This window comes from Neolamprologus brichardi, chromosome 3 (assembly GCF_056152115.1).
Source record: "Neolamprologus brichardi isolate AB-2024 chromosome 3, ASM5615211v1, whole genome shotgun sequence".
NCBI classification, from domain to species: Eukaryota; Metazoa; Chordata; class Actinopteri; order Cichliformes; family Cichlidae; genus Neolamprologus; species Neolamprologus brichardi.
In genome coordinates this window covers 48503745-48519156 of record NC_142106.1, presented here as the reverse complement: position 1 = coordinate 48519156, position 15412 = coordinate 48503745, and the positions used below count along the sequence as shown (strand labels likewise).

The window sequence follows — 15412 nt, the reverse complement described above, 5'->3', positions numbered from 1 at the left end:
CACTCTTCCTGCTCCCTCCATTGTACTCCACACACAGAGCTTACCTGTATTATAGTGCTTAGGCTGATTGCAAAGTGAACTAATTATCTAAAAAAGTTTTCACAAGTGAAAGTGTGCCAGACAGTTGGCAAAATAGTGTTAATGATAGCCATACATGTGTATAATTTTGCTAGGAGTGTGTTGGAAATTTGGTAATTGAGTGTAAGCAGTGAGTTGTGCCTACAGTTTTGCAAAGTGTGTGTTACAAAATTGCAAACTGAGTGCAAAGCAGTGTTTGTGCTTTTAGATTTGCAAACTCAGTGAGTGGTTTTGCTATAAGTATTAATAGTTTTAGGAATTGTGCTATAAGAATCACAGTTAGGGGTTAAGCATTCAGAAAAAACTGTAAAAGACCCAAAGCAGCTGCCCATTAATGAGGGCACATTAACAACATTGCTTTTGGCTGTTTTCACCAATGTCTTGTTCTGCTGGCTGAGGCCACCTACAACACACCAGGGCCAGTGCTGCTGCCCGAGGCTAACTACACCACACCAGGCCCTGTGCTGGTTCCTGAGGCCATCTTCAAAAATCCAGGACCTGTGCTGCTGGATAAATGCTAAACTGAGTCTTTGGCTTAGGGTATTAGGCAAGCCTGCAGGTAGGGTTATAGGATTGTGTTCGTAACTTCAGGTACTGGCAACCTCATCACTTGATTCCATAAATTGACACATTGTGCTGTGGGCAGCAGCTTACGGCCATACCACCCTGAGCACGCCTGACCTCGTCTGATCTCGGAAGGTAAGCAGGGCTGGGCTTGGTTAGTACTTGGATGGGAGACTGCCTGGGAATACCTGGTGCTGTAAGCCTTTCATTTTCATGTCATTGAACTGCTTTTGATCCAGAGAAGGGGTGTATTAAAAGACCCAAAGCAGCTGCCCATTAATGAGGGCACATTAACGACATTGCTTTTGGCTGTTTTCACCAATGTCTTGTTCTGCTGGCTGAGGCCACCTACAACACACCAGGGCCAGTGCTGCTGGCCGAGGCTAACTACACCACACCAGGCCCTGTGCTGGTTCCTGAGGCCATCTTCAAAAATCCAGGGCCTGTGCTGCTGGATAAATGCTAAACTGAGTCTTTGGCTTAGGGTATTAGGCAAGCATGCAGGTAGGGTTATAGGATTGTGTTCGTAACTTCAGGTACTGGCCACCTCATCACTTGATTCCATAAATTGACACATTGTGCTGTGGGCAGCAGCCTACGGCCATACCACCCTGACCACGCCTGACCTCGTCTGATCTCGGAAGCTAAGCAGGGCTGGGCTTGGTTAGTACTTGGATGGGAGACTGCCTGGGAATACCTGGTGCTTTAAGCCTTTCGTTTTCATGTCATTGAACTGCTTTTGATTCAGAGAAGGGGTGTATTAAAAGACCCAAAGCAGCTGCCCATTAATGAGGGCACATTAACGACATTGCTTTTGGCTGTTTTCACCAATGTCTTGTTCTGCTGGCTGAGGCCACCTACAACACACCAGGGCCAGTGCTGCTGGCCGAGGCTAACTACACCACACCAGGCCCTGTGCTGGTTCCTGAGGCCATCTTCAAAAATCCAGGGCCTGTGCTGCTGGATAAATGCTAAACTGAGTCTTTGGCTTAGGGTATTAGGCAAGCATGCAGGTAGGGTTATAGGATTGTGTTCCTATCTTCAGGTACTGGCCACCTCATCACTTGATTCCATAAATTGACACATTGTGCTGTGGGCAGCATCTTACGGCCATACCACCCTGAGCACGCCTGACCTCGTCTGATCTCGGAAGCGAAGCAGGGCTGGGCTTGGTTAGTACTTGGATGGGAGACTGCCTGGGAATACCTGGTGCTGTAAGCCTTTCATTTTCATGTCATTGAACTGCTTTTGATCCAGAGAAGGGGTGTATTAAAAGACCCAAAGCAGCTGCCCATTAATGGGGGCACATTAACGACATTGCTTTTGGCTGTTTTCACCAATGTCTTGTTCTGCTGGCTGAGGCCACCTACAACACACCAGGGCAGTGCTGCTGGCCGAGGCTAACTACACCACACCAGGCACTGTGCTGGTTCCCGAGGCCATCTTCAAAAATCCAGGGCCTGTGCTGCTGGATAAATGCTAAACTGAGTCTTTGGCTTAGGGTATTTGGCAAGCATGCAGGTAGGGTTTTAGGATTGTGTTCGTAACTTCAGGTACTGGCCACCTCATCACTTGATTCCATAAATTGACACATTGTGCTGTGGCAGCAGCTTACGGCCATACCACCCTGATCACGCCTGACCTCATCTGATCTCGGAAGCTAAGCAGGGCTGGGCTTGGTTAGTACTTGGATGGGAGACTGCCTGGGAATACCTGGTGCTGTAAGCCTTTCATTTTCATGTCATTGAACTGCTTTTGATCCAGAGAAGGGGTGTATTAAAAGACCCAAAGCAGCTGCCCATTAATGAGGGCACATTAACGACATTGCTTTTGGCTGTTTTCACCAATGTCTTGTTCTGCTGGCTGAGGCCACCTACAACACACCAGGGCCAGTGCTGCTGGCCGAGGCTAACTACACCACACCAGGCCCTGTGCTGGTTCCTGAGGCCATCTTCAAAAATCCAGGGCCTGTGGTGCTGGATGAATGCCAAACTTAGTCTTTGGCTTAGGGTATTAGGCAAGCATGCAGGTAGGGTTTTAGGATTGTGTTCGTAACTTCAGGTACTGGCCTCCTCATCACTTGATTCCATAAATTGACACATTGTGCTGTGGGCAGCAGCTTACGGCCATACCACCCTGAGCACGCCTGACCTCGTCTGATCTCGGAAGCTAAGCAGTGCTGGGCTTGGTTAGTACTTGGATGGGAGACTGCCTGGGAATACCTGGTGCTGTAAGCCTTTCATTTTCATGTCATTGAACTGCTTTTGATCCAGAGAAGGGGTGTATTAAAAGACCCAAAGCAGCTGCCCATTAATGAGGGCACATTAACGACATTGCTCTTGGCTGTTTTCACCAATGTCTTGTTCTGCTGGCTCAGGCCACCTACAACACACCAGGGCCAGTGCTGCTGGCCGAGGCTAACTACACCACACCAGGCCCTGTGCTGGTTCCTGAGGCCATCTTCAAAAATCCAGGGCCTGTGCTGCTGGATAAATGCTAAACTGAGTCTTTGGCTTAGGGTATTAGGCAAGCATGCAGGTAGGGTTATAGGATTGTGTTCGTAACTTCAGGTACTGGCAACCTCATCACTTGATTCCATAAATTGACACATTGTGCTGTGGGCAGCAGCTTATGGCCATACCACCCTGATCACGCCTGACCTCGTCAGATCTCGGTAGCTAAGCAGGGCTGGGCTTGGTTAGTACTTGGATGGGAGACTGCCTGGGAATACCTGGTGCTGTAAGCCTCTCATTTTCATGTCATTGAACTGCTTTTGATCCAGAGAAGGGGTGTATTAAAAGACCCAAAGCAGCTGCCCATTAATGAGGGCACATTAACGACATTGCTTTTGGCTGTTTTCACCAATGTCTTGTTCTGCTGGCTGAGGCCACCTACAACACACCAGGGCCAGTGCTGCTGGCCGAGGCTAACTACACCACACCAGGCCCTGTGCTGGTTCCTGAGGCCATCTTCAAAAATCCAGGGCCTGTGCTGCTGGATGAATGCTAAACTGAGTCTTTGGGTTAGGGTATTAGGAAAGCATGCAGGTAGGGTTATAGGATTGTGTTCGTAACTTCAGGTACTGGCCACCTCATCACTTGATTCCATAAATTGACACATTGTGCTGTGGGCAGCAGCTTACGGCCATACCACCCAGAGCACGCCTGACCTCGTCTGATCTCGGAAGCTAAGCAGGGCTGGGCTTGGTTAGTACTTGGAGCGGGGAATACCTGGTGCTGTAAGTCTTTCATTTTCATGTCATTGAACTGCTTTTGATCCAGAGAAGGGGTGTATTAAAAGACCCAAAGCAGCTGCCCATTAATGAGGGCACATTAACAACATTGCTTTTGGCTGTTTTCACCAATGTCTTGTTCTGCTGGCTGAGGCCACCTACAACACACCAGGGCCAGTGCTGCTGGCCGAGGCTAACTACACCACACCAGGCCCTGTGCTGGTTCCTGAGGCCATCTTCAAAAATCCAGGGCCTGTGCTGCTGGATAAATGCTAAACTGAGTCTTTGGCTTAGGGTATTAGGCAAGCATGCAGGTAGGGTTATAGGATTGTGTTCGTAACTTCAGGTACTGGCCACCTCATCACTTGATTCCATAAATTGACACATTGTGCTGTGGGCAGCAGCTTACGGCCATACCACCCTGAGCACGCCTGACCTCGTCTGATCTCGGAAGCTAAGCAGGGCTGGGCTTGGTTAGTACTTGGATGGGAGACTGCCTGGAAATACCTGCTGCTGTAAGCCTTTCATTTTCATGTCATTGAACTGCTTTTGATCCAGAGAAGGGGTGTATTAAAAGACCCAAAGCAGCTGCCCATTAATGAGGGCACATTAACGACATTGCTTTTGGCTGTTTTCACCAATGTCTTGTTCTCCTGGCTGAGGCCACCTACAACACACCAGGGCCAGTGCTGCTGGCCGAGGCTAACTACACCACACCAGGCCCTGTGCTGGTTCCTGAGGCCATCTTCAAAAATCCAGGGCCTGTGCTGCTGGATAAATGCTAAACTGAGTCTTTGGCTTAGGGTATTAGGCAAGCATGCAGGTAGGGTTATAGGATTGTGTTCGTAACTTCAGGTACTGGCCACCTCATCACTTGATTCCATAAATTGACACATTGTGCTTTGGACAGCAGCTTACGGCCATACCACCCTGAGCACGCCTGACCTCGTCTGATCTCGGAAGTTAAGCAGGGCTGGGCTTGGTTAGTACTTGGATGGGAGACTGCCTGGGAATACCTGGTGCTGTAAGCCTTTCATGTAATTGAACTGCTTTTGATCCAGAGAAGGGGTGTATTAAAAGACCCAAAGCAGCTGCCCATTAATGAGGGCACATTAACGACATTGCTTTTGGCTGTTTTCACCAATGTCTTGTTCTGCTGGCTCAGGCCACCTACAACACACCAGGGCCAGTGCTGCTGGCCGAGGCTAACTACACCACACCAGGCCCTGTGCTGGTTCCTGAGGCCATCTTCAAAAATCCAGGGCCTGTGCTGCTGGATAAATGCTAAACTGAGTCTTTGGCTTAGGGTATTAGGCAAGCATGCAGGTAGTGTTATAGGATTATGTTCGTAACTTCAGGTACTGGCCACCTCATCACTTGATTCCATAAATTGACACATTGTGCTGTGGGCAGCGGCTTACGGCCATACCACCCTGAGCACGCCTGACCTCGTCTGATCTCGGAAGCTAAGCAGGGCTGGGCTTGGTTAGTACTTGGATGGGAGACTGCCTGGGAATACCTGGTGCTGTAAGCCTTTCATTTTCATGTCATTGAACTGCTTTTGATCCAGAGAAGGGGTGTATTAAAAGACCCAAAGCAGCTGCCCATTAATGAGGGCACATTAACCACATTGCTTTTGGCTGTTTTCACCAATGTCTTGTTCTGCTGGCTGAGGCCACCTACAACACACCAGGGCCAGTGCTGCTGGCCGAGGCTAACTACACCACACCAGGCCCTGTTCTGGTTCCTGAGGCCATCTTCAAAAATCCAGGGCCTGTGCTGCTGGATAAATGCTAAACTGAGTCTTTGGGTTAGGGTATTAGGCAAGCATGCAGGTAGGGTTATAGGATTTTGTTCGTAACTTCAGGTACTGGCCACCTCATCACTTGATTCCATAAAATGACACATTGTGCTGTGGGCAGCAGCTTACGGCCATACCACCCTGAGCACGCCTGACCTCGTCTGATCTCGGAAGTTAAGCAGGGCTGGGCTTGGTTAGTACTTGGATGGGAGACTGCCTGGGAATACCTGGTGCTGTAAGCCTTTCATGTCATTGAACTGCTTTTGATCCAGAGAAGGGGTGTATTAAAAGACCCAAAGCAGCTGCCCATTAATGAGGGCACATTAACGACATTGCTTTTGGCTGTTTTCACCAATGTCTTGTTCTGCTGGCTGAGGCCACCTACAACACACCAGGGCCAGTGCTGCTGGCCGAGGCTAACTACACCACACCAGGCCCTGTGCTGGTTCCTGAGGCCATCTTCAAAAATCCAGGGACTGTGCTGCTGGATAAATGATAAACTGAGTCTTTGGCTTAGGGTATTAGGCAAGCATGCAGGTAGGGTGATAGGATTGTGTTCGTAACTTCAGGTACTGGCCACCTCATCACTTGATTCCATAAATTGACACATTGTGCAGTCGGCAGCAGCTTACGGCCATACCACCCTGAGCACGCCTGACCTCGTCTGATCTCGGAAGCTAAGCAGGGCTGGGCTTGGTTAGTACTTGGATGGGAGACTGCCCGGGAATACCTGGTGCTGTAAGCCTTTCATTTTCATGTCATTGAACTGCTTTTGATCCAGAGAAGGGGTGTATTAAAAGACCCAAAGCAGATGCCCATTAATGAGGGCACATTAACAACATTGCTTTTGGCTGTTTTCATCAATGTCTTGTTCTGCTGGCTGAGGCCACCTACAACACACCAGGGCCAGTGCTGCTGGCCGAGGCTAACTACACCACACCAGGCCCTGTGCTGGTTCCTGAGGCCATCTTCAAAAATCCAGGGCCTGTGCTGCTGGATAAATGCTAAACTGAGTCTTTGGCTTAGGGTATTAGGCAAGCATGCAGGTAGGGTTATAGGATTGTGTTCGTAACTTCAGGTACTTGCCACCTCATCACTTGATTCCATAAATTGACACATTGTGCTGTGGGCAGCAGCTTACGGCCATACCACCCTGAGCACGCCTGACCTCGTCTGATTTCGGAAGCTAAGCAGGGCTGGGCTTGGTTAGTACTTGGATGGGAGACTGCCTGGGAATACCTGGTGCTGTAAGCCTTTCATTTTCATGTCATTGAACTGCTTTTGATCCAGAGAAGGGGTGTATTACAGTTTTTTCTGATTGCTTAAGCACATTTTTTGTAACTATTGGCTATTTTTGCAAAACTCTACACACAAATAAGAAAACCTGTCACCCAATTATCAAAACATTGTAGTTCTCTTGCAAAAGCGAACACAGCTAGATTAACTCTTCACACCTTCGTAAAAATGGTGTTTTCGTATCAAACAGTACACACAAGCCATCATCTACTAAGCACACAATGCACTAACTGCACACTGATGGTATGAATAAAAAACACATCTGGCTTTTGCTTTCTCTGTGCACAAGGTAGGCTATGTCAGTTAACTTCAAGTACTATTATTCACACACATCAAAACAAACATAAGTGTTTATTTCCAAGTATAGGATTATTTGCAATCGCCATATTGACTATATGGGTTTCTTGTTCTGCAGTGAACATGCTTCCTCTGCCCCCAGCATCTGGTCGTCTAGCAATTCTGTAAAGTAACAATTTCAGTATTTTTACATCTATGGTATTGTTGTGCTACAAATCTTAGTGCAAAGTGACTGTACTAACTGATTCTCATTTCAAAATGTCCTTATGATGCTTGCTACAGAGTAGTGGCTCGAGTTAGGCTGAACCCGTTGGCCAGCTTCCCTCAGGGTCATTCCACGGTTGATTACATGGTCCACTATTGTAGCTCTGATGTCATCAGCAATTCTATTTCTTACTCTTCTTACCCTTCCTCTCCCCCCTCCTCGTCCTCCTCTCCCCCCTTCTCATCCTCCTCTTGCTCCTCCTTGTCCTTGTCGTCCTCTTCATCCTACTTCTTCACCTCCACGTCCTCTTCCTCGGCCTCCTCTACTTCTCACTCTTCCTGCTCCCTCCATTGTACTCCACACACAGAGCTTACCTGTATTATAGTGCTTAGGCTGATTGCAAAGTGAACTAATTATCTAAAAAAGTTTTCACAAGTGAAAGTGTGCCAGACAGTTGGCAAAATAGTGTTAATGATAGCCATACATGTGTATAATTTTGCTAGGAGTGTGTTGGAAATTTGGTAATTGAGTGTAAGCAGTGAGTTGTGCCTACAGTTTTGCAAAGTGTGTGTTACAAAATTGCAAACTGAGTGCAAAGCAGTGTTTGTGCTTTTAGATTTGCAAACTCAGTGAGTGGCTTTGCTATAAGTATTAATAGTTTTAGGAATTGTGCTATAAGAATCACAGTTAGGGTTTAAGCATTCAGAAAAAACTGTAAAAGACCCAAAGCAGATGCCCATTAATGAGGGCACATTAACAACATTGCTTTTGGCTGTTTTCACCAATGTCTTGTTCTGCTGGTTGAGGCCACCTACAACAGACCAGGGCCAGTGCTGCAGGCCGAGGCTAACTACACCACACCAGGCCCTGTGCTGGTTCCTGAGGCCATCTTCAAAAATCCAGGGCCCGTGCTGCTGGATAAATGCTAAACTGAGTCTTTGGGTTAGGGTATTACGCAAGCATGCAGGTAGGGTTACAGCACCAGGTATTCCCAGGCAGTCTCCCATCCAAGTACTAACCAAGCCCAGCCCTGCTTAGCTTCCGAGATCAGACGAGGTCAGGCGTGCTCAGGGTGGTATGGCCGTAAGCTGCTGCCCACAGCACAATGTGTCAATTTATGGAATCAAGTGATGATTTGGCCAGTACCTGAAGTTACGAACACAATCCTATCACCCTACCTGCATGCTTGCCTAATACCCTAAGCCAAAGACTCAGTTTAGCATTTATCCAGCAGCACAGGCTCTGGATTTTTGAAGATGGCCTCAGGAACCAGCACAGGGCCTGGTGTGGTGTAGTTAGCCTCGGCCAGCAGCACTGGCCCTGGTGTGTTGTAGGTGGCCTCAGCCAGCAGAACAAGACATTGGTGAAAACAGCCAAAAGCAATGTCGTTAATGTGCCCTCATTAATGGGCAGCTGCTTTGGGTGTTTTAATACACCCCTTCTCTGGATCAAAAGCAGTTCAATGACATGAAAATGAAAGGCTTACAGCAGCAGGTATTCCCAGGCAGTCTCCCATCCAAGTACTAACCAAGCCCAGCCCTGCTTAGCTTTCGAGATCAGACGAGGTCAGGCGTGCTCAGGGTGGTATGGCCGTAAGCTGCTGCCCACAGCACAATGTGTAAATTTATGGAATCAAGTGATGAGGTGGCCAGTACCTGAAGTTACGAACACAATCCTGTAACCCTACCTGCATGCTTGCCTAATACCCTAAGCCAAAGACTCAGTTTAGCATTTATCCAGCAGCACAGGCCCTGGATTTTTGAAGATGGCCTCAGGAACCAGCACAGGGCCTGGTGTGGTGTAGTTAGCCTCGGCCAGCAGCACTGGCCCTGGTGTGTTGTAGGTAGCCTCAGCCAGCAGAACAAGACATTGGTGAAAACAGCCAAAAGCAATGTCGTTAATGTGCCCTCATTAATGGGCATCTGCTTTGGGTCTTTTAATACACCCCTTCTCTGGATCAAAAGCAGTTCAATGACATGAAAATGAAAGGCTTACAGCACCAGGTATTCCCAGGCAGTCTCCCATCCAAGTACTAACCAAGCCCAGCCGTGCTTGGCTTCCGAGATCAGACGAGGTCAGGCGTGCTCAGGGTGGTATGGCCGTAAGCTGCTGCCCACAGCACAATGTGTCAATTTATGGAATCAAGTGATGAGGTGGCCAGTACCTGAAGTTACGAACACAATCCTATAACCCTACCTGAATGCTTGCCTAATACCCTAAGCCAAAGACTCAGTTTAGCATTTATCCAGCAGCACAGGCCCTGGATTTTTGAAGATGGCCTCAGGAACCAGCACAGGGCCTGGTGTGGTGTAGTTAGCCTCGGAGAGCAGCACTGGCCCTGGTGTGTTGTAGGTGGCCTCAGCCAGCAGAACAAGACATTGGTGAAAACAGCCAAAAGCAATGTCGTTAATGTGCCCTCATTAATGGGCATCTGCTTTGGGTCTTTTAATACACCCCTTCTCTGGATCAAAAGCAGTTCAATGACATGAAAATGAAAGGCTTACAACACCAGGTATTCCCAGGCAGTCTCCCATCCAAGTACTAACCAAGCCCAGCCCTGCTTAGCTTCCGAGATCAGACGAGGTCAGGCGTGCTCAGGGTGGTATGGCCGTAAGCTGCTGCCCACAGCACAATGTGTCAATTTATGGAATCAAGTGATGAGGTGGCCAGTACCTGAAGTTACAAACACAATCCTATAACCCTACCTGAATGCTTGCCTAATACCCTAAGCCAAAGACTCAGTTTAGCATTTATCCAGCAGCACAGGCCCTGGATTTTTGAAGATGGCCTCAGGAACAAGCAGAGGGCCTGGTGTGGTGTAGTTAGCCTCGGAGAGCAGCACTGGCCCTGGTGTGTTGTAGGTGGCCTCAGCCAGCAGAACAAGACATTGGTGAAAACAGCCAAAAGCAATGTCGTTAATGTGCCCTCATTAATGGGCATCTGCTTTGGGTCTTTTAATACACCCCTTCTCTGGATCAAAAGCAGTTCAATGACATGAAAATGAAAGGCTTACAGCACCAGGTATTCCCAGGCAGTCTTCCATCCAAGTACTAACCAAGCCCAGCCCTGCTTAGCTTCCGAGATCAGACGAGGTCAGGCGTGCTCAGGGTGGTATGGCCGTAAGCTGCTGCCCACAGCACAATGTGTCAATTTATGGAATCAAGTGATGAGGTGGCCAGTACCTGAAGTTACGAACACAATCCTATAACCCTACCTGAATGCTTGCCTAATACCCTAAGCCAAAGACTCAGTTTAGCATTCATCCAGCAGCACAGGCCCTGGATTTTTGAAGATGGCCTCAGGAACAAGCAGAGGGCCTGGTGTGGTGTAGTTAGCCTCGGCCAGCAGCACTGGCCCTGGTGTGTTGTAGGTGGCCTCAGCCAGCAGAACAAGACATTGGTGAAAACAGCCAAAAGCAATGTCGTTAATGTGCCCTCATTAATGGGCAGCTGCTTTGGGTCTTTTAATACACCCCTTCTCTGGATCAAAAGCAGTTCAATGACATGAAAATGAAAGGCTTACAGCACCAGGTATTCCCAGGCAGTCTCCCATCCAAGTACTAACCAAGCCCAGCCCTGCTTAGCTTCCGAGATCAGGCGTGCTCAGGGTGGTATGGCCGTAAGCTGCTGCCCACAGCACAATGTGTCAATTTATGGAATCAAGTGATGAGGTGGCCAGTACCTGAAGTTACGAACACAATCCTATCACCCTACCTGCATGCTTGCCTAATACCCTAAGCCAAAGACTCAGTTTAGCATTTATCCAGCAGCACAGGCCCTGGATTTTTGAAGATGGCCTCAGGAACCAGCACAGGGCCTGGTGTGGTGTAGTTAGCCTCGGCCAGCAGCACTGGCCCTGGTGTGTTGTAGGTGGCCTCAGCCAGCAGAACAAGACATTGGTGAAAACAGCCAAAAGCAATGTTGTTAATGTGCCCTCATTAATGGGCATCTGCTTTGGGTCTTTTAATACACCCCTTCTCTGGATCAAAAGCAGTTCAATGACATGAAAATGAAAGGCTTACAGCACCAGGTATTCCCAGGCAGTCTCCCATCCAAGTACTAACCAAGCCCAGCCCTGCTTAGCTTCCGAGATCAGACGAGGTCAGGCGTGCTCAGGGTGGTATGGCCGTAAGCTACTGCCCACAGCACAATGTGTCAATTTATGGAATCAAGTGATGAGGTGGCCAGTACCTGAAGTTACGAACACAATCCTATAACCATACCTTCATGCTTGCCTAATACCCTAAGCCAAAGACTCAGTTTAGCATTTATCCAGCAGCACAGGCCCTGGATTTTTGAAGATGGCCTCAGGAACCAGCACAGGGCCTGGTGTGGTGTAGTTAGCCTCGGCCTGCAGCACTGGCCCTGGTGTGTTGTAGGTGGCCTCAGCCAGCAGAACAAGACATTGGTGAAAACAGCCAAAAGCAATGTCGTTAATGTGCCCTCATTAATGGGCAGCTGCTTTGGGTCTTTTAAAACACCCCTTCTCTGGATCAAAAGCAGTTCAATGACATGAAAATGAAAGGCTTACAGCACCAGGTATTCCCAGGCAGTCTCCAATCCAAGTACTAACCAAGCCCGGCCCTGCTTAACTTCCGAGATCAGACGAGGTCAGGCGTGCTCAGGGTGGTATGGCCGTAAGCTGCTGCCCACAGCACAATGTGTCAATTTATGGAATCAAGTGATGAGGTGGCCAGTACCTGAAGTTACGAACACAATCCTATAACCCTACCTGCATGCTTGCCTAATACCCTAAGCCAAAGACTCAGTTTAGCATTTATCCAGCAGCACAGGCCCTGGATTTTTGAAGATGGCCTCAGGAACCAGCACAGGGCCTGGTGTGGTGTAGTTAGCCTCGGCCAGCAGCACTGGCCCTGGTTTGTTGTAGGTGGCCTCAGCCAGCAGAACAAGACATTGGTGAAAACAGCCAAAAGCAATGTCGTTAATGTGCCCTCATTAATGGGCAGCTGCTTTGGGTCTTTTAATACACCCCTTCTCTGGATCAAAAGCAGTTCAATGACATGAAAATGAAAGGCTTACAGCACCAGGTATTCCCAGGCAGTCTCCCATCCAAGTTCTAACCAAGCCCAGCCCTGCTTAACTTCCGAGATCAGACGAGGTCAGGCGTGCTCAGGGTGGTATGGCCGTAAGCTGCTGCCCACAGCACAATGTGTCAATTTATGGAATCAAGTGATGAGGTGGCCAGTACCTGAAGTTACGAACACAATCCTATAACCCTACCTGCATGCTTGCCTAATAACCTAACCCAAAGACTCAGTTTAGCATTTATCCAGCAGCACAGGCCCTGGAATTTTGAAGATGGCCTCAGGAACCAGCACAGGGCCTGGTGTGGTGTAGTTAGCCTCGGCCAGCAGCACTGGCCCTGGTGTGTTGTAGGTGGCCTCAGCCAGCAGAACAAGACATTGGTGAAAACAGCCAAAAGCAATGTCGTTAATGTGCCCTCATTAATGGGCAGCTGCTTTGGGTCTTTTAATACACCCCTTCTCTGGATCAAAAGCAGTTCAATGACATGAAAATGAAAAGCTTACAGCACCAGGTATTCCGAGGCAGTCTCCCATCCAAGTACTAACCAAGCCCAGCTCTGCTTAGCTTCCGAGATCAGACGAGGTCAGGCGTGCTCAGGGTGGCATGGCCGTAAGCTGCTGCCCACAGCACAATGTGTCAATTTATGGAATCAAGTGATGAGGTGGCCAGTACCTGAAGTTACGAACACAATCCTATAACCCTACCTGCATGCTTGCCTAATACCCTAACCCAAAGACTCAGTTTAGCATTTATCCAGCAGCACAGGCCCTGGATTTTTGAAGATGGCCTCAGGAACCAGAACAGGGCCTGGTGTGGTGTAGTTAGCCTCGGCCAGCAGCACTGGCCCTGGTGTGTTGTAGGTGGCCTCAGCCAGCAGAACAAGACATTGGTGAAAACAGCCAAAAGCAATGTCGTTAATGTGCCCTCATTAATGGGCAGCTGCTTTGGGTCTTTTAATACACCCCTTCTCTGGATCAAAAGCAGTTCAATGACATGAAAAGCTTACAGCACCAGGTATTCCCAGGCAGTCTCCCATCCAAGTACTAACCAAGCCCAGCCCTGCTTAGCTTCCGAGATCAGACGAGGTCAGGCGTGCTCAGGGTGGTATGGCCGTAAGCTGCTGCCCACAGCACAATGTGTCAATTTATGGAATCAAGTGATGAGGTGGCCAGTACCTGAAGTTACGAACACAATCCTATAACCCTACCTGCATGCTTGCCTAATACCCTAAGCCAAAGACTCAGTTTAGCATTTATCCAGCAGCACAGGCCCTGGATTTTTGAAGATGGCCTCAGGAACCAGCACAGGGCCTGGTGTGGTGTAGTTAGCCTCGGCCAGCAGCACTGGCCCTGGTGTGTTGTAGGTGGCCTCAGCCAGCAGAACAAGACATTGGTGAAAACAGCCAAAAGCAATGTCGTTAATGTGCCCTCATTAATGGGCAGCTGCTTTGGGTCTTTTAATACACCCCTTCTCTGGATCAAAAGCAGTTCAATGACATGAAAGGCTTACAGCACCAGGTATTCCCAGGCAGTCTCCCATCCAAGTACTAACCAAGCCCAGCCCTGCTTAGCTTCCGAGATCAGACGAGGTCAGGCGTGCTCAGGGTGGTATGGCCGTAAGCTGCTGCCCACAGCACAATGTGTCAATTTATGGAATCAAGTGATGAGGTGGCCAGTACCTGAAGTTACGAACACAATCCTATAACCCTACCTGCATGCTTGCCTAATACCCTAAGCCAAAGACTCAGTTTAGCATTTATCCAGCAGCACAGGCCCTGGATTTTTGAAGATGGCCTCAGGAACCAGCACAGGGCCTGGTGTGGTGTAGTTAGCCTCGGCCAGCAGCACTGGCCCTGGTGTGTTGTATGTGGCCTCAGCCAGCAGAACAAGACATTGGTGAAAACAGCCAAAAGCAATGTCGTTAATGTGCCCTCATTAATGGGCAGGTGCTTTGGGTCTTTTAATACACCCCTTCTCTGGATCAAAAGCAGTTCAATGACATGAAAATGAAAGGCTTACAGCACCAGGTATTCCCAGGCAGTCTCCCATTCAAGTACTAACCATGCCCAGCCCTGCTTAACTTCCGAGATCATATGAGGTCAGGCGTGCTCAGGGTGGTATGGCCGTAATCTGCTGCCCACAGCACAATGTGTCAATTTATGGAATCAAGTGATGAGGTGGCCAGTACCTGAAGTTACGAACACAATCCTATAACCGTACCTGCATGCTTGCCTAATACCCTAAGCCAAAGACTCAGTTTAGCATTTATCCAGCAACACAGGCCCTGGATTTTTGAAGATGGCCTCAGGAACCAGCACAGGGCCTGTTGTGTTGTAGTTAGCCTCGGCCAGCAGCACTGGCCCTGGTGTGTTGTATGTTGCCTCAGCCAGCAGAACAAGACATTGGTGAAAACAGCCAAAAGCAATGTCGTTAATGTGCCCTCATTAATGGGCAGCTGCTTTGGGTCTTTTAATACACCCCTTCTCTGGATCAAAAGCAGTTCAATGACATGAAAATGAAAGGCTTACAGCACCAGGTATTCCCAGGCAGTCTCCCGTCCAAGTACTAACCAAGCCCAGCCCTGCTTAGCTTCCGAGATCAGACGAGGTCAGGCGTGCTCAGGGTGGTATGGCCGTAAGCTGCTGCCCACAGCACAATGTGTCAATTTATGGAATCAAGTGATGAGGTGGCCAGTACCTGAAGTTACGAACACAATCCTATAACCCTACCTGCATGCTTGCCTAATACCCTAAGCCAAAGACTCAGTTTAGCATTTATCCAGCAACACAGGCCCTGGATTTTTGAAGATGGCCTCAGGAACCAGCACAGGGCCTGGTGTGGTGTAGTTAGCCTCGGCCAGCAGCACTGGCACTGGTGTGTTGTAGGTGGCCTCAG

At 48.9% G+C, this 15412-nt stretch overlaps 8 non-coding genes and 19 pseudogenes across 8 annotated transcripts; 13 read left to right on the top strand and 14 right to left on the bottom strand.

Moving 5' to 3' along the window:
- Positions 1–726: 726 nt before the first annotated feature.
- Positions 727–845, top strand: LOC148104793 (5S ribosomal RNA; annotated as a pseudogene).
- A 390-nt stretch (positions 846–1235) lies between these two features.
- On the top strand, positions 1236–1354 carry LOC148104792 (5S ribosomal RNA; annotated as a pseudogene).
- Positions 1355–1744: 390 nt separating this feature from the next.
- On the top strand, positions 1745–1863 carry LOC148104791 (5S ribosomal RNA; annotated as a pseudogene).
- Positions 1864–2251: 388 nt separating this feature from the next.
- On the top strand, positions 2252–2370 carry LOC148104790 (5S ribosomal RNA). Its single transcript, XR_015718896.1, has one exon. It is a non-coding gene; the product is annotated as a 5S ribosomal RNA (ribosomal RNA).
- Positions 2371–2760: 390 nt separating this feature from the next.
- On the top strand, positions 2761–2879 carry LOC148104789 (5S ribosomal RNA; annotated as a pseudogene).
- A 390-nt stretch (positions 2880–3269) lies between these two features.
- Positions 3270–3388, top strand: LOC148104788 (5S ribosomal RNA; annotated as a pseudogene).
- Positions 3389–3778: 390 nt separating this feature from the next.
- Positions 3779–3887, top strand: LOC148104787 (5S ribosomal RNA; annotated as a pseudogene).
- A 390-nt stretch (positions 3888–4277) lies between these two features.
- Positions 4278–4396, top strand: LOC148104786 (5S ribosomal RNA; annotated as a pseudogene).
- Positions 4397–4786: 390 nt separating this feature from the next.
- On the top strand, positions 4787–4905 carry LOC148104785 (5S ribosomal RNA). Its single transcript, XR_015718950.1, has one exon. It is a non-coding gene; the product is annotated as a 5S ribosomal RNA (ribosomal RNA).
- A 384-nt stretch (positions 4906–5289) lies between these two features.
- LOC148104784 (5S ribosomal RNA) lies at positions 5290–5408 on the top strand. The gene has a single exon (XR_015718762.1). It is a non-coding gene; the product is annotated as a 5S ribosomal RNA (ribosomal RNA).
- Positions 5409–5798: 390 nt separating this feature from the next.
- LOC148104783 (5S ribosomal RNA) lies at positions 5799–5917 on the top strand. The gene has a single exon (XR_015718940.1). It is a non-coding gene; the product is annotated as a 5S ribosomal RNA (ribosomal RNA).
- Positions 5918–6301: 384 nt separating this feature from the next.
- Positions 6302–6420, top strand: LOC148104782 (5S ribosomal RNA; annotated as a pseudogene).
- Positions 6421–6810: 390 nt separating this feature from the next.
- LOC148104781 (5S ribosomal RNA) lies at positions 6811–6929 on the top strand (annotated as a pseudogene).
- Positions 6930–8443: 1514 nt separating this feature from the next.
- Positions 8444–8562, bottom strand: LOC148104780 (5S ribosomal RNA; annotated as a pseudogene).
- Positions 8563–8952: 390 nt separating this feature from the next.
- LOC148104779 (5S ribosomal RNA) lies at positions 8953–9071 on the bottom strand (annotated as a pseudogene).
- Positions 9072–9461: 390 nt separating this feature from the next.
- Positions 9462–9580, bottom strand: LOC148104778 (5S ribosomal RNA; annotated as a pseudogene).
- Positions 9581–9970: 390 nt separating this feature from the next.
- LOC148104777 (5S ribosomal RNA) lies at positions 9971–10089 on the bottom strand (annotated as a pseudogene).
- A 390-nt stretch (positions 10090–10479) lies between these two features.
- On the bottom strand, positions 10480–10598 carry LOC148104776 (5S ribosomal RNA; annotated as a pseudogene).
- A 390-nt stretch (positions 10599–10988) lies between these two features.
- On the bottom strand, positions 10989–11097 carry LOC148104775 (5S ribosomal RNA; annotated as a pseudogene).
- Positions 11098–11487: 390 nt separating this feature from the next.
- On the bottom strand, positions 11488–11606 carry LOC148104774 (5S ribosomal RNA). The gene has a single exon (XR_015718761.1). It is a non-coding gene; the product is annotated as a 5S ribosomal RNA (ribosomal RNA).
- A 390-nt stretch (positions 11607–11996) lies between these two features.
- Positions 11997–12115, bottom strand: LOC148104773 (5S ribosomal RNA). Its single transcript, XR_015718947.1, has one exon. It is a non-coding gene; the product is annotated as a 5S ribosomal RNA (ribosomal RNA).
- A 390-nt stretch (positions 12116–12505) lies between these two features.
- Positions 12506–12624, bottom strand: LOC148104772 (5S ribosomal RNA; annotated as a pseudogene).
- Positions 12625–13014: 390 nt separating this feature from the next.
- Positions 13015–13133, bottom strand: LOC148104771 (5S ribosomal RNA; annotated as a pseudogene).
- Positions 13134–13517: 384 nt separating this feature from the next.
- On the bottom strand, positions 13518–13636 carry LOC148104770 (5S ribosomal RNA). Its single transcript, XR_015718913.1, has one exon. It is a non-coding gene; the product is annotated as a 5S ribosomal RNA (ribosomal RNA).
- A 384-nt stretch (positions 13637–14020) lies between these two features.
- Positions 14021–14139, bottom strand: LOC148104769 (5S ribosomal RNA). The gene has a single exon (XR_015718760.1). It is a non-coding gene; the product is annotated as a 5S ribosomal RNA (ribosomal RNA).
- A 390-nt stretch (positions 14140–14529) lies between these two features.
- On the bottom strand, positions 14530–14648 carry LOC148104768 (5S ribosomal RNA; annotated as a pseudogene).
- Positions 14649–15038: 390 nt separating this feature from the next.
- On the bottom strand, positions 15039–15157 carry LOC148104767 (5S ribosomal RNA; annotated as a pseudogene).
- Positions 15158–15412: the final 255 nt, after the last annotated feature.